Raw genomic sequence first — 20284 nt, 5'->3', positions numbered from 1 at the left:
AGTGTCAGGCCAAGCACTGGTTAAAGCTTCTAGGAGGAATTTTTTTTATTTTCCTTTGACTTGTCTTAAGAGGCTGTAGGACCCTGACTCTTTGTTTGGACAGTGCTGATTGGCCCTGTGCTGATCACAAACCCTCCCCAAAAAAAAAAAAACTCTTTAGCAATACACACCAAACTGAGCAAGTGCAGAGTGCCTCCTAGGTCTCCGTGCTATCAGCAAGTGGATTGGGGACAGTAAAAGAAGGGTAGGATCTGAGAAGACAGGATCAAACAGCCTTTTTACACAATGCGCAGGATTAACCCCTTAGGTTCCACAGTGAATATAACAAACATGCTTTACTGCATATACCGTTTGATTTTACTGTTGTGGGTTTAGTAACACTTTAAGGATGATAAAAGTGATAACTGACAGTGAATCAATATATTGTAAGGGGGATGAATTGTAATTTTGTGAAGCACTATGGGGAGAGATTGGATAAATTATTTGTCTTTTTTTGTTGTTCTTAAAATTCAATAAAATTTAGAAGGGTCACATAATATTATTCCTCTTATGCAGTGGTAAAAACATCAGCATTGTAAAATGCTACAGAGAAAAATGTCATACCTCCCCTAGTGCTTATTTTTATCTTCTGGCTCGTCTTAGTAGCTATTACACCAGTGTCAATACTATGTGCCTTCCATAAGCATAAAGTGTCATGTTTATGATCTAATACCTTCTATACCCTCTGATTCCCTGACCTGGAACAATGATGCAGCAACCAAGGACAGTGAAGTGAAGAATCCTCCTTGACATGCTTCTTCAGGGTCAATGACTGAAACAATATTGAAGGGTTAGCAGGATAGCCAGGCTATTATTATTTTATGAAGAGTATGTTTCCTTTAAAGCTGAACTCCAGGCTTGTATAAAAGATACAAGATAATGCAGCTAGGTATTAAATCATGTGGCAAGAAGCACGAAAATCCCATGCAGGTTTATAAAAATGTACATTTTAGATTAAAAGAACCGTTTAATTTTATGCCTGGTTTAATGTTTATTTTTAAGTGATCAGATCGATTAAATTCCTGTATCCCAATGTATCAGTGTTTAAAAAACTGCTTTCTTTATATCATTTGTAATGATATACAGAATGTATATTGCATACCTCCCAACCGTCCCGGATTCGCCGTGACCTCCCCGGGAAATCAAGTGAATCCTCAAATCTGGGCTGAATCACGCAGCGGAGCCCAGTGCCAGAAAAAGTATTGCCACTTGACTCCATCTGTCAGTGTAAGCTGCGCTGCAGCTGTCAAGGCTGAGACTGTGCCCAGCAAGCACAGTTCCCCGACCTCCCCTGCCCGCTCTACAGACCACAGAATGAAAGCAGAATGAAAAAGTAGGGAGACTAGTTATGCTCCAACTCCTTCACATGTCCCCCTGTGTGCGCCCACAACCCCCGGCATGCAGCTAATCCTGTGCCTGTGAAAGAGTTGTGTGAAGAGCCGGACTGGCCTACCGGGAAATTTCCCTGTAAGTGGCCATGCCCAGGGCCGATCCAAGTGTGGCCTTCGCTTTTGTAATCACACAGAGAGGGGTGTCATGGAGTGTCCGGTGGCCATCCACTCACTGTAGCAAAGCCCCGCCTCCTAGATCGTGATAGACAAATCACTGATTCAATTGATGGCCGCCGAACAGTTCAGAGTTCAGACCCCAGCTCCATGACACAGCACTGGCGAGGCTGCAGATGAGCACAGATGAGGCTACAGATGGGCACAGTGATGCTGCTTAGATAGGCAAACTAAGGCTGCAGATGTGCACAGTAATCCTGCTTAGATGGGCACATTGAGGCTGCAGATGGGCACAGTGATGCTGCTTATATGGGCACAGTGATACTGCTAATGGGAACAGTGATGCTGCTTAGATGGGCACAGTGAGGCTACAAATGGGCACAGTGATGCTGCTTAGATGGGCACTGACAAGGCTGCAGATGGGCACAGCAAGGCTTCATTGATGGGCACAGTGAGGCTGCAAATCGGCACAGTGAGGTTGCATTGATGGGCACAGTGAGGCTGCATTTCATGGGCACCAGTGAGGCTGTGTTGATCTCCTGTATCATGTCTGCAGTCTCTGATCATCTCCTGTAGTATGTCCGCAGTCTCTGACCATCTCCTCTATCATGCCCGCAGTCTCTGACCATCTTCTGTATCATGTCCGCAGTCTCTGACAATCTCCTGTACCATGTCCGCAGTCTCTGATCATTCCCTGTATCATGTCCACAGTCTCTGACCATCTCCTGTATCAGGTATGTAGTCTCTGACATCTCCTGTATCATGCCTGCAGTCTCTGAGGGAGTCTGGAGAGGATTTAAGAGGGGGAGTGCAGCCAGGATAAGGGTCATGGGAGAAGTCAGATGTGTGGACTGTGGAGAGGAGACTATTGGATAAAATCGAGAACCGCCAACCTGGAGCCGTCTGACTGAGCCCTGCATGGTGCACCTGAGAGGTTGTCAGTGCTGTAAGGGGGGAGTAAATACAATAATGTAAGGGGGTACTGATTTTAAGGTTTCCCCCTTATATCAGTAACCCCACCCCGCCTTACTGTAGTGTATTCTTTCTGCGGAAGGTGGTCTCTGTGCTTTAAAATTTATGTGTTTCCCTTTTAAGAACAAGATAATAATGTTTGCTGTTGAGCTGGTATAATAATGCTGTGGGGGCTGGTGTGAATTTTTTTCCAGGGCTAATTTTTATTCCCAGTCCGGCCCTGGTTATGTGGGTGGGAATTTTAAAGCAGTGCTCCTGATGTCACTGCCTGAACCTCTGGAGACCAGCCAGCCTCAGGTGAGTGAACACAGTGTGTAATTGAACTCTCTCTTCCTTTCTTCCTTCCAATATAACATAGTGATCCTTCCTGCCTTCCATGCACCATAGTGATCCTTCCTTCCTGCCTTCCATGTGCCATATTGACCCTTCGTTCCTGGCTTCCATGTGCCATAGTAATCCTGCCTTTCATGTACCATAGTGATCCCTCCTTTCTTTTCTTCCATATACCATAGTGATCCTTCCTTCCATATAACAGTAATCCTTCCCTCTCTCAAATCTCTCAAATCTCTCTCTCTCTCTCAGGGTTGGTTCACACTGTAACACAGATCAGGAAAGGCGCATTCCATGTAAATTTCCCACACTGCATGCAACCATGTGAGACGTATGTGGGTGTTTGCGTCCACCAAACCGCGTGGTACTGAAGTACTATGTGGTTTGGTGTGGGATGATTTGAAAAAGACCAACCACCATGTGAATCATTCACTTACCAGAAATAATGGCTCCAAAAGTATAGCAATAACAACATTCTGACTGAACAAAGAGGATGATCTCCTTTATTACACCAGCTCCCACTTGCAACAGATGGAACAATCTCTGCTCCTCATCTTCGCACTTCCAACAAAGGGTAGTAAGACCAACCATTAGCTGTATCAATAAAGCTCAGAAATCAGAGCAAGCAAATGAGACCATAGTGTAGTAATTTTATTTAAATACAAGTCAATACAAATAAAAGAGCCATAAAAACGCTAGATATCAAAGCCACTCGGGTATCGTTATGGCGGCGTGTAGACTCTACTCAGCGCATTTTGTGCAACAGCGCGTATTTAGGGGCCTTTAGTGCTGACCAATAACCATTTTTCTGTAGCCTATTACACAGCGGACAGAGGGAGAAGATCCAGAGAGAGAGCGTAGAAGAGCCGGAGAGGGGAGAAGTCGGAAGAGATGCCGGAGCTGCTTAATAAATTACTTTAAAAACTTGTGTAGTGTGTTTTATTGTTGACACTTTTTTTAGGTGAATGGGTAGTGGCACAATGTACCCATTCACATAGGGTTGGGGGCCGGGATCTGAGGGCTCCCTCGTTAAAGGGGGCTCCCAGATTCTGATAAGCCCCCCTCACAGACCCTGACAACCAACGGCCAGGGTTGTCAGGAAGAGGCCCTTGTCCTCATCAACATGGCCCAAAGCACCCACCACCCCATGTTGCGGGCATGCGGCTTGGTATGGTTCAGGGGAGGGGCATTTGCTTGTCCCCATCCCCTTTCCTGACCTGCCAGGCTGCGTGCTCGGATAAAAGTGCCGTTATTTCAGCATTGGGGTTCCCCTTAAAATCCATACCAAACTGAAGGGCCTGGTATGCTCTTGGAGGGGGAATCCATGCCAGTTTTTTTTACATTTTGCGTGGAGTTCCCCCTAAAGATTAATACCAGACACAGTGCCTGGTATTGTCGGGAATCAAAGTCGGATCCCTGTTCATTGAAGTCGGATGGATGTCGGACTTTAAGTCGCAGGGCAAAGTCGGATCCAAAGTGGTACGACTGTCGTGACGTACCAGTGTGAACCAAACCAGCAAGTGATCATCAAAAGCTTATTTTCCAGTGTGGAGATATGCGCACATAGAACCTTTTATGATCTTTGGATCTGGTAAGCCACCATCTATTTATTCCTCAGCATGGTGGTGAAGTATTTTTGAATACAGTAGGTTTTCACTAAACATTTACTCTTGTATTGTTTTGGATGTACATTTTTCATTGGATCTAGCAGTTGATTCACAGATTGATTTTTTATACACATATTTTTTTGTCATTATTAAGGTTGTTTTTAACATAACCATTTTTTTAACTCACTTATTAGAGCTTTGCACCAATATATATTTATTTTATTTTATTTAATTTCAGGACTCTTGTTTTCAGACTTTGTTTCATTGTTTGTTTCAATTTTTTTGTCATTTTTGTATCAATTGTTTACACACACATTTGGTATTTGTATATAGGTCTATGAACTTATACACTTATGCCGCGTACACACGATCATTTTTCGGCATGAAAAAAAAACATTGTTTTTCAGCATGTCCAAAAAACAAAGTTTTTCCAACTTCATCATTAAAAACAACATTGCCCACACACCATCGTTTAAAAAAAATTATGAACAAAGCGCGGTGACGTACAACATGTACGACGGCACTCTAAAGGGGAAGTTCTATTCGCCTTTGGGCTGCTTTAACTGATTCCGTGTTAGTAAAAGACGATTCGCAATTTTCTGTCTGTTACAGCGTGATGAATGTGCTTACTCCATTATGAATGGTAGTTTTACCAGAACGAGCGCTCCCGTCTCATAACTTGCTTCTGAGCATGCGCGGGTTTAAAACGTTGTTTTAGCCCACACATGATCATTTTTTACAACCCAAAAAATGAATTTTTTTAAAACGACGTTAAATGCAGCATGTTCGAAAAAAATTTTTTGTCGTTTTTCAGAAGCCAAAAAATGATGTGTAGCCCAAACACGATCATTTTAAATGACGTTTTTAAAAACGTCGTTTTTTTTTAATGCCGAAAAATGATCGTGTGTATGCGGCATTAGTTTTGACAGCACATTTTACACATAATACCACATATCCCACAAATCCAGGTATTTTTTTCAGTGCTGCAGACTTTCACTATACTGGCCAAGCACACCCTTTTTTAATTGTACAAAGTTGCAGTATTGTCAGGATAAAGATACTTCCCTGGGCCGCTGAAGCTTGGCAAGCCTCTACATTTTCATTGCGTGGGGTCGTTCCAGGTTCTGTTGACTGTCAGTCAGACTTGAAGGTAAGCCCACCCAGATCCATGCCTCCCCCCAGATAGCAAGCTACTTTGCTGCTAGTTTGAAAATTACTTGCTAAGCTATTGCTAGACTTGCCAGGCTTCACAAGTTTTTTTTGCACAATTGCAGCAAGTCCGTATTGCATAACTCCAGATCACCTTTCTTTGCAAACATTTTGCAAGTCTGCTGCAAGTTCTGGTTCAGTTATGTTGTGCAATAGTCATCCTACCTCAGGGGTCACTGTGACTTGCAGAACTCTTGCTGTAGACTCACCACTGCAACTTTGCTCTTGCTAGAAACTTTCCATGCAAGTCCACAGCAAATGGAAAAGTGTCAACTAGAACTTGTGCTTCAAGTGCTTTGCAAGTGTACAGCTTGCCAGTGAAAATATGCAACAAGTTAACATGAATAACAATTCAACACTGCCACTAATTTTTGTTTACCCAATAGCGGTCATACCCAATTTAGTTGAAAAAAACGAAATACGTAAAACTATACAACAAATTGAGCTTATCAAATTATTAATAGGATTTCTCCTAACAAAAAAAAACAATTTCAAGGTATAATGTACTGTAGTATGCTAAATGCACCTTATTTTACACTCTATAATTAATCGTTTTCAGAAATTTGTTTCAGTAACCAGACTTCCACAGTTTGGTACTTTAACTGACAACAATCAGAATATTAGTGCCGGTTCACACTACCGTGACTTGGGATCTGACTTATGTCGCCTCAAGTCATGTGACATGAGAAAATCAATTGAAGTGAATGAGAGCCGTCTTAATGCACACTACTGAAGTCGCTCCGAATTCCGAAAAGGTTCCTGTACTACTTCAAGGTGACTTCTGTCCGACTTGATTTCAATGGAAGTTGCCTCCAAAGTCAAATCACTCTCTTAACTGAAGCAACTTTACAGGAAAAGAAAATAGTTTACTCAGGCAAACCCCTCCCTCACACAGAGCTGATTATTCTGTGATTGGCCACAGCCAAAGTCGCCTGTCCTGGAGGCAAGTAAGTTGCTCCATGTCGCGCTGAAGTCGGCTTGCAAAGTCACACTGTATGTCGGGTTGCCCCTGTGTGAACCGGCACTTACTGCTTGTAAATTCCCTCCACAAAAAAAAAACAACTTCCAAAAAAAAACAGTTAAAACCTAGTTCAGTTTCAATGTATTAAACAAATACTATTCCTTTAATAGACACACAATTCAAATTACAACCAAAAACTTGTTGAACTTGTTTCAACCCAAACACAAAATAAAAATAAAGCATAAAAACTGTAAGATGAAACGTGGTCACATTTCCTAACCTACAACCCCGACTCTCAAACTTCCCCCTCTCCCCTGTCCCCCACTTACCTTTTTCTTGGAGCATTATGTATTTTCAGAAATCAATGAACTGAGAAGCTGTCACGGATGTCACGTCTACCTCAATCCAAGTGGTCACCTATAGCAGCCCCCTTTCCCTTAAGACAAGCAGGCCTACCGGTACTTGGTTGCCCCCAGGACTTATACACAATGCTATAGTGCCTGGCCACCAGAGGCGTATCTAGTGAAAATGGCGCTTATGGCAAAAACTGAAATTGCTCCCCTGTCAAAACATTTGAAACTCAAAAAAACAGCAAAAAAAATTCAAGTCGGCCCCCCTTTAGTCCCTAGGATCAGTAATGCATAATGGCTGACAGGCCCTCTTACCAGACCCAGCGAAGCAGCAGCAGTGATCCCTCTGACTGGATGTTCCCTCACCCTGTGTTGTGTAGTGCTCTCTGGTGGTGCTGGGCAGCGTGGTGTTCTCTGGTGGTGCTGGGCAGCGTGGTGCTCTGTCTGGTGGTGCTGGGTAGCGTGGCGCTCTATCTGGTGTTGCTGGGCAGCGTGGTGCTCTATCTGGTGGTACTGGGCAGCGTGGCACTCTCTCTGGTGGTGCTGGGCAGCGTGGTACTCTCTGAGATCGTGCTGGGCAGCGCGGCACTCTCTCTGGTGGTGCTGGGCGGCGTGGCCAGAGTGCGTGCTGGGCAGTGTAGCCGGCTACCTCTGGAGAACAATTGGGCGGACAATATTCTGGGACTATATGTCCCATGATTCTCCCCTTTCTTTTGATTGGCCTCCACTATGTGTAATGCCCCTGTCGTTTCCTATAACGACTGGTTCCTTCCCCCTTTCATTCTACCTGTTCACAGTTAAATTTCTCGCCTTCCAGCGCTCTTTTCTGAATCGGCCGCGTCACTTCCGGTGCGCGGACGATTGCGTTCCACCCTGGAACGCGGAAGTGCGCCTGGCGTTCTCCAGCTGATTCCCATGCTTCTCCCCTATTTAAACCTCCAGGCATGGCGATCAGGTGTTCCACAATTCTTGTAGGACGCCTGCCGCCTCCTGGGAGACAGAACCAAGCCGTACCACGCTCTCCGCTGGGACCTCAGTACAGCACTCAGGAAATACTCACCGCAGACCCTGCATCTTCTCCATGCCTTTTTGCAACTCCTCACTCAGCACTGTTACAACTTCCATCCGCTGCTGAAACCTACACTCCAGGCACTCTCTGTCTAACCTTCCCATTAAGCAGGACTGCTTCTACTATTGGGACCTGGATTAATCTACAGTAGGTGTTTGTGATATTGTGCTTTCAGCACGACAGCGTCGCGCTGATACTCGGCGACAGGGTGCCGAGATCTCGCCGACATCTCACACTCACTGGAATAGTGACAGCACATCCCAGCAAGCGCGTCATAGAAGCGACGGGAGATCCGACTTGGATTCCCGCCAATTCTACACGTGTGCGGCGTTTGTTATGAATCCTGAGGGGGAAGTCCCCGCCGGATTTTAAATAAAAATCCGGCATGGGTCCCCCCCTCAGGAGCATACCGGGCCCTTAGGTCTGTTATGGGTTGTAAGGAGAGCCCCCTCTACGCCGAAAAAAACGGCGTAGGGGTCCCCCTACAATCCATACCAGACCCGTATCCAAAGCACGCTACCCGGCCAGCCAGGAAGGGAGTGGGGACGAGCGAGCGCCCCCCCCCCCTGAGCCGTACCAGGCTGCATGCCCTCAACATGGGGGGGTTGGGTGCTCTGGGGCAGGGGGGCGCACTGCGGCCCCCCCACCTCAGAGCACCCTGTCCCCATGTTGATGAGGACAGGGCCCCTTCCCGACAACCCTGGCCGTTGGTTGTCGGGGTATGCGGGCGGGAGGCTTATCGGAATCTGGGAGCCCCCTTTAATAAGGGGGCCCCAGATACCGGCCCCCCCACCCTAAGTGAATGAGTATGGGGTACCCATTCACCTGCAAGAAAAGTGGTAAAAACACAAATTAACCACACAGTGTATTAAAATATTTTATTTTTCTGCTCCGGAGGCCGCCCCCTGTCTTCTTTATTAGCTCTTTTACCAGGGGGGGCTTCTTCTTTGACGTCTTCGGGTGGGTGGGGGCCGCCGTCTGGTTCTCTTCCACCGCCGGGGGGGGGTGGCTTTTAAAAAAGCCCCCACCCCCCCGGCGGGTTTCCTCCGGCGTCTTCGGCGGGGCTCTTCTTCTTCCGCTATCCCGACGGGTCTTCTCCGCTATCCGGGGGGTCTCGCCGCTCTCCGCTGTTGACTCGTCGCACCCCGGTTCTTCGTCTCGCAGTCCGGTCCCTTCTTCCGTGCTGTACGTCTTCTTCCGCGCTGTGACGTCATGTTCTTCACTTCTCTTCTTCTCCCGATGTTGACTCGCCATCGGGGAGATCATGCTCTGTACCTACCCATGTGATACCTACCACATGGGTATCACATGGGTAGGTACAGAGCATGATGGGACTGTGAGGCCTATATAGGTCCGATGCAAGGCGCGCATCCGTCATTTCAGCGAGGAGGACCGGCGAGTCAACATCGGGAGAAGAAGAGAAGTGAAGAACATGACGTCACAGCGCGGAAGAAGACGTACAGCACGGAAGAAGGGACCGGACTGCGAGACGAAGAACCGGGGTGCGACGAGTCAACAGCGGAGAGCGGCGAGACCCCCCGGATAGCGGAGAAGACCCGTCGGGATAGCGGAAGAAGAAGAGCCCCGCCGAAGACGCCGGAGGAAACCCGCCGGGGGGGTGGGGGCTTTTTTAAAAGCCACCCCCCCCCGGCGGTGGAAGAGAACCAGACGGCGGCCCCCACCCACCCGAAGACGTCAAAGAAGAAGCCCCCCCTGGTAAAAGAGCTAATAAAGAAGACAGGGGGCGGCCTCCGGAGCAGACTAATAAAATATTTTAATACACTGTGTGGTTAATTTGTGTTTTTACCACTTTTCTTGCAGGTGAATGGGTAGGGGTACGATGTACCCCATACTCATTCACTTAGGGTGGGGGGCCGGTATCTGGGGGCCCCCTTATTAAAGGGGGCCCCCAGATTCCGATAAGCCTCCCGCCCGCATACCCCGACAACCAACGGCCAGGGTTGTCGGGAAGGGGCCCTGTCCTCATCAACATGGGGACAGGGTGCTCTGAGGTGGGGGGGCCGCAGTGCGCCCCCCTGCCCCAGAGCACCCAACCCCCCCATGTTGAGGGCATGCAGCCTGGTACGGCTCAGGAGGGGGGGGGGCGCTCGCTCGTCCCCACTCCCTTCCTGGCTGGCCGGGTAGCGTGCTTTGGATACGGGTCTGGTATGGATCGTAGGGGGACCCCCTACGCCGTTTTTTTCGGCGTAGGGGGGCTCTCCTTACAACCCATAACAGACCTAAGGGCCCGGTATGCTCCTGAGGGGGGGGACCCATGCCGGATTTTTATTTAAAATCCGGCGGGGACTTCCCCCTCAGGATTCATAACAAACGCCGCACACGTGTAGAATTGGCGGGAATCCAAGTCGGATCTCCCGTCGCTTCTATGACGGCTCTGTCTCCATCGCGGCAAGCCAGCTCGGCGCTGGCTCCCGCGATGGGGCTCGTAGGTGCTCAATCTCGCCGAGAAAGAGAGCGAGATTGACACAAAATCGGGTTCACCTACTGTACCTAATCAACAAACCGCAAGTATCTGGGTTTCCAGCATATTTATTCTTACTATCTGCATGAAGTTAATGCAGATACACTTGCCTTAAGATTGAAGTATTACCTGTGAATTAAGTGAAGTTACTAATCAGTAGTTCATATGTTATTGTACTCCTGAGTACTCTGGAGACTGTCTATCTATATATGATGCCTATATGCAAATAAGTATATAGGAATTGGTGATGTTGCTACTACAGAGGTTGTGATGAATTGATCCCTAAACTTTCTTAATAACATTGAGAGTGACCAAGGGTATCACACCTGAGAAACCTCAAACAGCTGTGATCCAATCCTTTTATACACCTTGCAGGGTCTTACACTATGGCCAGTGGGGAGGGGGAAAAAATGGACAGGAAGCTGGGCGGCGAATCTGAAAAGAACCCTCTCTTTTATCCTGTGCATCTGACATGAAAAGAGGAGGGGGTGAGCGGGGGAAACCTTCCGACAGCCTGCAGCTCACCTCTCCCCTATTACAGTGCCACTGCTGAGTTCTCTTCATCTGAGAAGCAGCGCGCTGTCACCGCTTCACTGATGGGGGCGCTCGACAGAACCCGTCACTACAACTGCCTGGGGGTTGCCCACATCCTCCTCTGGACACAGACAGACCCTGCCAGTATGCCAGTGGAGGAGGGTAGACAGAGCATTAGGCTCCACCTCCACCAGTTAAATGCCAGTCACCGGCCCCTCTATTGGGGCGCCAGTCCCTCCCTCCACCTGGCCAAGTTTTCTCCATACTGCCCTTCACTAGTGCCGTGCTACAGCAAGCCACCAGCCACTGTATATGTGTGGAAGTTGGCCGTGCGAGGCAGGCCTCGGGTCGGGAGGATGGGTCGTGGGGCTTTTTTCATTCAGGGGGTGGCTTTTTTTTCCACCCCCCGCAAGGAGACAGCACTGATTAGCGCCCCCTTCATATGGCACCTATCCTAGATATGCCACTGCTTGCCACCACACTAGGTCAGACGAGAACAGACCAAAGAAGTCCTCCTTTGGGTCTCCATCTTGGCACAGCTTCCTCTGTTGACAGGCAGGACAACTTCAGGACCACTTCATGTCTATCTCCACATTTAGCACATGTCAGACCGGTCACAGGCTACAGGGCCTAATAGCATAGTTCAATCCAGCAGCCCCCTCCCCTCCACAAGCCTCAGCCTGGTGGAAGTGAGAGATCACAAGGCCTGACCCAAATATTGATATCCTCTCCCAGCATGCACCAGTGGCATTGAACATTCTTCTGGTTCGGTTCGGCTAAGGAAAATATAAATATTCAGAACTTATTATAAATCTCATACTCTTGCCAGTGGTGTCGGTGACACCTGCTGGCAGCAGTGAGGAATCACAACCCAACTGAGCTTAGAGAAAGACAAAGTGAAAACACTTCACAATCAGTCTGGGCTAACTACCACCCACCCAAAAACTCAATTTAGGCAATAGCCCCTGTTTAAGACAGGATGCTACATGAAAAATATACAGTGTATATGTAATAATGAATACCTGTGTATAACAGGTTTTCAACACACAAAATAAAATAAAGTATAGAAACTAATGTATAACAGTACAATCAATGCACAGCTAATATAACAGCTGTGTTATGGAGTGTAAATGTCTGTAAATATATTGTAAATGGTCTTTACTGGAATATTAAAGCAACTGTTGGAACTAAAACTTTGAGTTATATTGATCATTTAAAATACAGTGGTGGCCTTCCAAAAACAACTTGTAAGGTATGGTAGATTAAACAACAGATATAAGCTAGACATGTTGAATGAAGTGAAACATGAAAAACTGTAGTAAAATTAAAGCAGATGTATTTGCAGTTTGAAAATCAATAATAAATGTGCTGAGCAGATGAAAATCAATTGGGACCGATCTGTCTACAGAAAAATGGGAGAATCAGCTGTGTTCAACTCAGCAGAAAATATTTAGTATGATTGTTGTAGAAATGAATGAGAAATTGTCATGCAGATCTCCTTATTGCAATATTCAATGCCAGGTGAGTGAGTATAACGCTATGTGTAAGTCATTAGGAAGTCAAGGTGGATAAACACATATTTCCATAACAATGCTTACTATGAGATGCTTCTAAATTGTGTATAGATTATTTCCAATGCTTCATTTTTTTAGCCCCTACCTATATACTATGCATTAAACCATAGTATGAAAAATATGTATTCTACATAACTGGAGACAGTAGATGGCTCTAGGTCTGGGTCAGTGATCAGGTCATAGGGGATGACTGCTAAAAATGTGCTAACAAAAGGCTAAACTATATAAGAGGCTATACTGTACTGCAATATATAATACAACTATTATACATTTGCATAGGATTCTTATATTCCTCCTTCCAAACTGGTATAGTGTGTAATGCCGCGTACACACGATAATTTTTCGGGTTGTTAAAAATGACGTTTTCTTTTAATGTCATTAAAAACAATCGTGTGTGGGCTTCAGAGCATTTTTCGGGTTCTGAAAAACGGGCAAAAAATAAATTCGAACATGCTCTATTTTTTCACGACGTTTTTAACGTTGTCGTTTTTAAGGTTATAAAAAGTGGTCGTGTGTGGGCTTTAACGACGTGAAAAATCTGTGCATGCTCAGAAGCAAGTTATGAGATGGAGCGCTCGTTCTGGTAAAACTACCGTTCGTAATGGAGTAAGCACATTCATCACACTGTAACAGACAGAAAAGCGCAAATCGTCTTTTACTAACACGAAATCAGCTAAAGCAGCCCAAAGGGTGGCGTCATCCGAATGGAACTTCCCCTTTATAGTGCCGTCGTATGTGTTGTACATCACCGTGCTTTGCTAGAGCATTTTTTTTTTCACGATCGTGTGTAGGCAAGGCTGTTTTAATGATCGGGTTGATCGGGTTTTTTCTAGAGCCTGAAAAATATAGTTTTTTTACAACCTGAAAAATGATCATGTGTACGCGGCATAAGTATGGGAAATATTAGCTTAGTAAACATGAATAATTGGCTGTTAGGAGACTCCACGGTTAAAACGGCTCTGCAAATATACAGTATCTCACAAAAGTGAGTACACCCCTCACATTGTAAATATTTTATTATACCTTTTCATGTGACAACACTAAAGAAATTACACTTTTCTGAAATGAAAACTAATGAGCTTGTATAACAGTGTAAATTAGCTGTCCTCTCAAAATAACTCAACACACAGCCATTAATGTCTAAACCGCTGGCAACAAAAGTGAATACACCCCTAAGGCCTAGTACACACGAGAGGATTTATCCGCGGATACGGTCCACCATGGTCTTGGCATTGTGGCCAAGACCATGCAGCAGTTTAATATAATAGGTTCCACTCAGAACAGGCCTCGCCATGGTTGACCAAAGAAGTTGAGTGCACGTGCTTAGCGTCATATCCAGAGACATATGAGTGCTGTCAGCATTGCTGCAGAGGTTGAAGGGGTGGGGAGTCAGCCTGTCAGTGCTAAGACCATACGTCTCACACTGCATCAAATTGGTCTGCATGGCTGTCGTCTCAGAAAGAAGCCTCTTCTAACGATGATGCACAAGAAAGCCTGAAAACTGTTTGCTGAAGACAAGCAGACTAAGGGCATGGATTACTGGAACCATGTCCTGTGATGGTGGGAGTGTCATGGTCTGGGGCTGTACGAGTGCTGCTGGCACTGGGGAGCTACAGTTCATTGAGGGAACCATGAATACCAACATGTACTGTGACATACTGAAACAGAGCATGATCCCCTCCCTACGCAGGGCAATATTTCAACATGATAACAACCCCAAACACACCTCGAAGACGACCACTGCCCTGCTAAAGAAGCTGAGGGTAAAGGTGATGGACTGGCCAACCATTTCTACAGACCTAAACCCTATTGAGTAAAGACTGTGGGGCATCCTCAAACAGAAGGTGGAGGAGCGCAAGATCTCTGAGGCCTCGTACACACCACAGGACATGTCCGATGAAAACCGGACCGCTTTCATCGGACATGTCCGCTCGGAGATTTCGGTCTGATGGCTGTACACACCATCAAACCGAAATCCCCGCGGACAGAGAATGCGGTGACGTAGACGACAGACAGCTCTCCATGCTAATAAACTTTTGTCCGCTGGAAATCTGTCCGCTAGCCTGTACACACGATCGGATCTGTCCTCTGAAACCGGTCCGTGGACCAGTTTCAGCGGACATGTCCGGTCGTGTGTGTACGAGGCCTAACATCCACCAACTCTGTGATGTCATCATGGAGGAGTGGAAGATGACTTTAGTGGCAATCTGTGAAGCTCTGGTGAACTCCGTGCCTAAGAGGGTTAGGGCAGTGCTGGAAAATAATGGTGGCCACACAAAATAGGGACATTTTGGGCCCAATTTGGACATTTTCACTTAGGGGTGTACTCACTTTTGTTGCTAGAGGTTTATACATTATTGGCTGTGTGTTGAGTTATTTTGAGGGGACAGCAAATGTACACTGTTATACAAGCTGTACACTCACTACTTTACATTGTAGCAACGTGTAATTTCTTCAGTGTTGTTACATGAAAAGATATAATAAAATATTTACAAAAATGTGAGGGTGTACTCACTTTTGTTAGATACTGTACATTGTACACAATAGAAAGTATTCAGCTTTTCTATAAAGAATTGTGGACACATGAAATGCTGTGATAATGCATCGTCACAGATTTGGCTACGTTCACACTTGCCACTCTCTGAAAAGCAATCCGCAGTGGATCGCTTGAGGCCTCTTTCACACGGGCGGCTGGGAGATGATAAAAACAAGCTGAGGTTTTACTGCCCCACCTAAAGTCTACAATACAGTCAGTGGGCCAGATCCACGAAGTGCGTCGCTTCTCTCCGTCTGGCGTAGTGTATCTCAGATACACTACGCCGCCGTAACGTACTTCTTTTCTTTTTAATCCTCAAAGATTTCCCGCCGTAAGTTACGGCGGCGTAGTGTAACTTAGGCGGCGTCAGGGCGCGCAATTCAAATGTATGTGATGGGGACGTGTTTTATGTTAATACGTTGTGACCCGAAGTAAATGACGTTTTTTTTTAACGGCGCATGTGCCGTCCGTGTGGGTATCCCAGTGCGCATGCTCGAAATTAAACCAGAACAAGCCAATGCTTACGACGGTGACGTCATTCTACGCAAAGCCCTATTCGCGAACGACTTACGCAAACAACGTAACATTTTCAAAATTCGACGCGGGAACGACGGCCATACTTAACATAGGATACGCCTCATATAGCAGGGGTAACTATACGCCGGAAAAAGCTGAACGCAAACGACGTAAAAAAATGCGCCGGCCGGACGTACGTTTGTGGAACGCCGTATCTAGCTAATTTGCATACAGACGCGGAATTAGACGGAAACGCCACCTAGCGGCCAGCGTAAATATGCACCTACGATCCGACGGCGTACTAAGCCTGTCGGATCGAGCCCAGATTCCGTTGAATCTTGTTTTGTGGATACAAAACAGAGATACGACGTAGGAACTTTGAAATTACGCGGCGTATCCATAGATACGCCGGCGTAATTCGATTGAGGATCTGGCCCAGTGGGGGCAGTTCACATGCTGCAGCTGAGAGCCTTTGCTGCAAATTTAAGTGGCAAGTTGAGTTGACAGGCAGCATTGCCTGTCAAACTTGGCCATTCAAGTCAGTGCTGCTGCATCTCAACCAAATGCTTGGCTCATGATTGCGGTGTTAAATAATAATAAAATAAAAAAACGGGCACTTAAGAGGTGGCAGTATGTGGCTCTGAGCGATCTCTCATACAAGCCTCTGTAATGTGGCAGGGAGCCAGATGTACAGCTTCTGAAGTTAAATGAACATTTACAAGTAGATCCAAAGAAGGCACACGTCTCATTATTAAATGTCTGAGCTGCAAAAATTTTAAAACTAAACTCTAAAAATAAAAAATTGCCAGGAAGTAGCGTTTTTTTTTTTTTGGCAGAAGAGACGTGCAAAGTCTCCTCTGCCAAGAAAACTTCTTCCTGACCTATTGACATTTTTTATTTTCTATGTACACTGTACAGCGCACGTACACTCCCGGATCATTACCAGCATCTGTAATATGCATTGAGTTATATCAATGGCTGCCCAATGGCCAGAGAGAAAGATAGAGAACTTGTAAGAAGCGTTGCAGGAGATGGCAGCAACGAGGGACAAAGCAGTAAATTACAGCATTGATTGGACAGAGCTGGAGAGGGACGCTCTTGTAAGTGTGCCATAATGTGGGAGTCTACTGTGTATACATGCACATTATATAGCAAGAGACCACCACAGCTGACTTTAGTTCTGCTTCAAATGTTGTAAACAATCCTCCTCCTCAGACAGTTTCTATGAATGCAAAGCACTCTGTGAAGGTCCACCCATTCATTTTTCAATCATAAAAGCTATAGTACAGCTTCTATAAATGGAAGTGGGGGAGGGGGGAGTGAGTATGAATGACAGGTCCCTCTGCTCTATTAACCACTTAAGCCCCGGACCTTTAGGCAGCTAAATGCCCAGGCCGGGTTTTGCGATTCGGCACTGCATCGCTTTAACAGACAATTGCGCGGTCGTGCGACGTGGCTCCCAAACAAAATTGGCGTCCTTTTTTCCCCACAAATAGAGCTTTCTTTTGGTGGTATTTGATCACCTCTGCGGTTTTTATTTTTTGCGCTATAAACAAAAATAGAGCGACAATTTTGAAAAAAATTCTATATTTTTTACTTTTTGCTATAATAAATATCCCCCAAAAATATATAAAAAAACATTTTTTTTCCTCAGTTTAGGCTGATACATATTCTTCTACCTATTTTTGGTAAAAAAAAATCGCAATAAGCGTTTATTGATTGGTTTGCATAAAATTTATAGCGTTTACAAAATATGGGATAGTTTTATTATTTATTTATTTTTTTACTACTAATGGCGGCGATCAGCGATTTTGTTTCGTGACTGCGACATTATGGCGGACACTTCGGACAATTTTGACACATTTTTGGGACCATTGTCCCTTTCACAGCAAAAAATGCATTTAAATTGCATTGTTTATTGTGAAAATGACAGTTGCAGTTTGGGAGTTAACCACAGGGGGCGCTGAAGGAGTTATGTTTCACCTAGTGTGTGTTTACAACTGTAGGGGGGTGTGGCTGTAGGTCTGACGTCATCGATCGAGTCTCCCTATAAAAGGGATCACTCAATCGATGCAGCCGCCACAGTGAAGCAAGGGGAAGCCGTGTTTACATACGGCTCTCTCCCCGTTCTTCATCTCCGGGGAGCGATTGCGAGGGGGTGGCTATAAACGAATAGCCGCGCCCCGGATCGCTCCCTGCGGGTTACCGACCGCCGCATGTACTGGTGGGGGTCCCGATTGGACCCCCGACCCGCGGAAAGGCGGGGACGTACATGTACGCCCATATGCCTGTACGTGCCATTCTGTGGACGTATATGTACATGCGGCGGTCGTTAACCGGTTAAAGGAGTTGTGAAGGAATTTTTTTTTTTTTTTTGCTGAAATGACTGTTTACAGGGTATATAGACATAATAGTTAACTGATTCCCTTTAAAAATGATAAAAAATAGATAAAAATCAATCATATAATGTACCTACAGTTTCAGTTTCGTTTTTGCATGCTGTTTCCTGCTTCTGTGATGTACAGAGCCACAGAGCCAATACAGGGCAGTGATGGTTTGTAAAACGAAACTGATTGGTGTTGAGGGGTTTTAGACACACAGTAATCACACCTCCTTGATTAGTGACCACAGAGAGAAAGCTCCCATGACTTTTTTCATCAGGAAACAGACAACCAGGAAGTGTTCAGAACAGAGAGGAATTACAGCAACATCAGAGCAAAAACGAACAATGAGGACATGAAACCAGGACTGCAGTAAGGTAAAGGAAGCTATTTACTGTAGCTAAAAAAAATTCCTTTAGTGACCCTTTAAGCCTCGGCACACCGGAAGACTGAGTCAGTCTTGGCAGCAGGAATATTATAAGTGGTCAGGGAACCAACCGTGGAAGAACTGGCAGACCTGTCCGGCACGGACCAACGGGCACAGTGTGCATGCGCGCACAGATGCGCGCACTGGCGCGCACACGGGCAACAACTCCATGAATTCAGTGTTCTTTACTGCGCGTGCGCCACTGCGCACGCAATGCAAGCGGGACTCCTGGCGTCAGTGCCCTATTTAAAGCTTGCTGCAGCAGTTACCAACTGCTGCATGATCTTCAGCCCTTGATGTGATCCTGTGTTCTTGTTCCTGTTGACGACCCGGCTTGCCTGACCAGACTTCTCCGTGCATGACCCCCGGCTTGTCCCTCGGCTTATCCTTTGTCCTGTTCCTGTCTGCTTGTTCCAGTGTATGACCTCGGCTTGCCTTCTGACCTGTTCCAGTCACTTCCTACTTCCAGTGTCTGACCTCGGCTTGCCTTCTGACCTGTTCCAGTCACTTCCTGCTTCCTGTGTATGACTACCGGCTTGGCTCCTGACTCCGCCCCTGGGTTTTCCTGCCAGTCTACCTCATCTGGTACTTCCGTGGTACCCCTGCCTGACTACGTATCCTGGTCTACAGATGATCTCCAACATCAACTCAGCAAGTCACAGCTGGCAACTCCTGCACCTCTGGGCATAGCACCCCCTGTGTCACCTCCAGGGGGCGTTCTGCACTTAGTCGCAAGGGAAGCCCTCTCAGCACTTCGGCCTCTGGTAAGGTACGTGACACCCCCGCTCCGAAGGTTCTATGCAGCAAATACAGATTTTTAGGGTTAGTCCTACCGATAAACTGCATTGAGGGAGGCGTGCATGTTTTTCAAGGAACTCCAGCAGCACTTAAAAAGAAAGATAGGGAATTGGATAAGTTCTGCAAAGTTTCATTGATACTTTAATGGTTCAACAGTTAAAAACTTTCGGTGATCATACTTTAACATTTTTACAAACACAGCTCCCGGTTCACGCTCTGTAACGAGCGATCGCGGGTACCCGGCGGTGATGGCGCCCGCCCAGCACGCGCACGCCCCTAGTGGCTGAAATGCAAAATCACGTAATATTATGTGATTTTGCGCAGCCGAGCCGACCTGCCGCCGTAAAACTGGCAAACAGGAAAAATTAAGGGGGGTGATTCTCCCTAAACAGAGGCACAGATAGTGATAAAAACTGACAGGGGTTCTAATACCTCTCCACTCCATCCAAAACTTAAAGGGTAACTCCACTTTCGTGAAAACAGTAATTGCTAATAAAAAAAACGAAATAATATAGTGTATACAATTGTGACACACGTCATATTGTAATTGAATGTTATTAAAAAATACCTTTCCTTTTCAATCTGCAGCCGCTGTCATTTTCTGTGAAATGCAATTTCTGGAGGTGTTCTGTACACAGCTGGTTGATAATTACGAAACCACTCCCATTAGATTCACTGGTACACATGGACACAGACAAACACACATGGATTTCTTCAGAATAACAAAAGGTAGGAATCTGCAGCAAAGTTTGTTAAAATCCTTGTAATGTACACAGATCACCTAGAAGGGGATGCTTTTTCTCAACACATGTGGAGTTATGCTTTAAAGGCAAAGTAAAGCCAAAGCTTGTTTGGCTGTACTTTTCCTGTGGATCACTGGAGTGCAGTTCGTTCTGCCCTTGTGTGACCTGTTTTAAGCAGACATCGGGCTGAAGTCCGCTGTCGGCTGATGTTACAGAGCTTTCAAGATCGCGACCATATGGTAGGGATTCAC

The sequence above is a fragment of the Rana temporaria genome, chromosome 8 (assembly GCF_905171775.1).
Source record: "Rana temporaria chromosome 8, aRanTem1.1, whole genome shotgun sequence".
NCBI classification, from domain to species: Eukaryota; Metazoa; Chordata; class Amphibia; order Anura; family Ranidae; genus Rana; species Rana temporaria.
The sequence above is the reverse complement of the archived record's forward strand: the minus strand, read 5'-3'. Positions refer to the sequence as shown.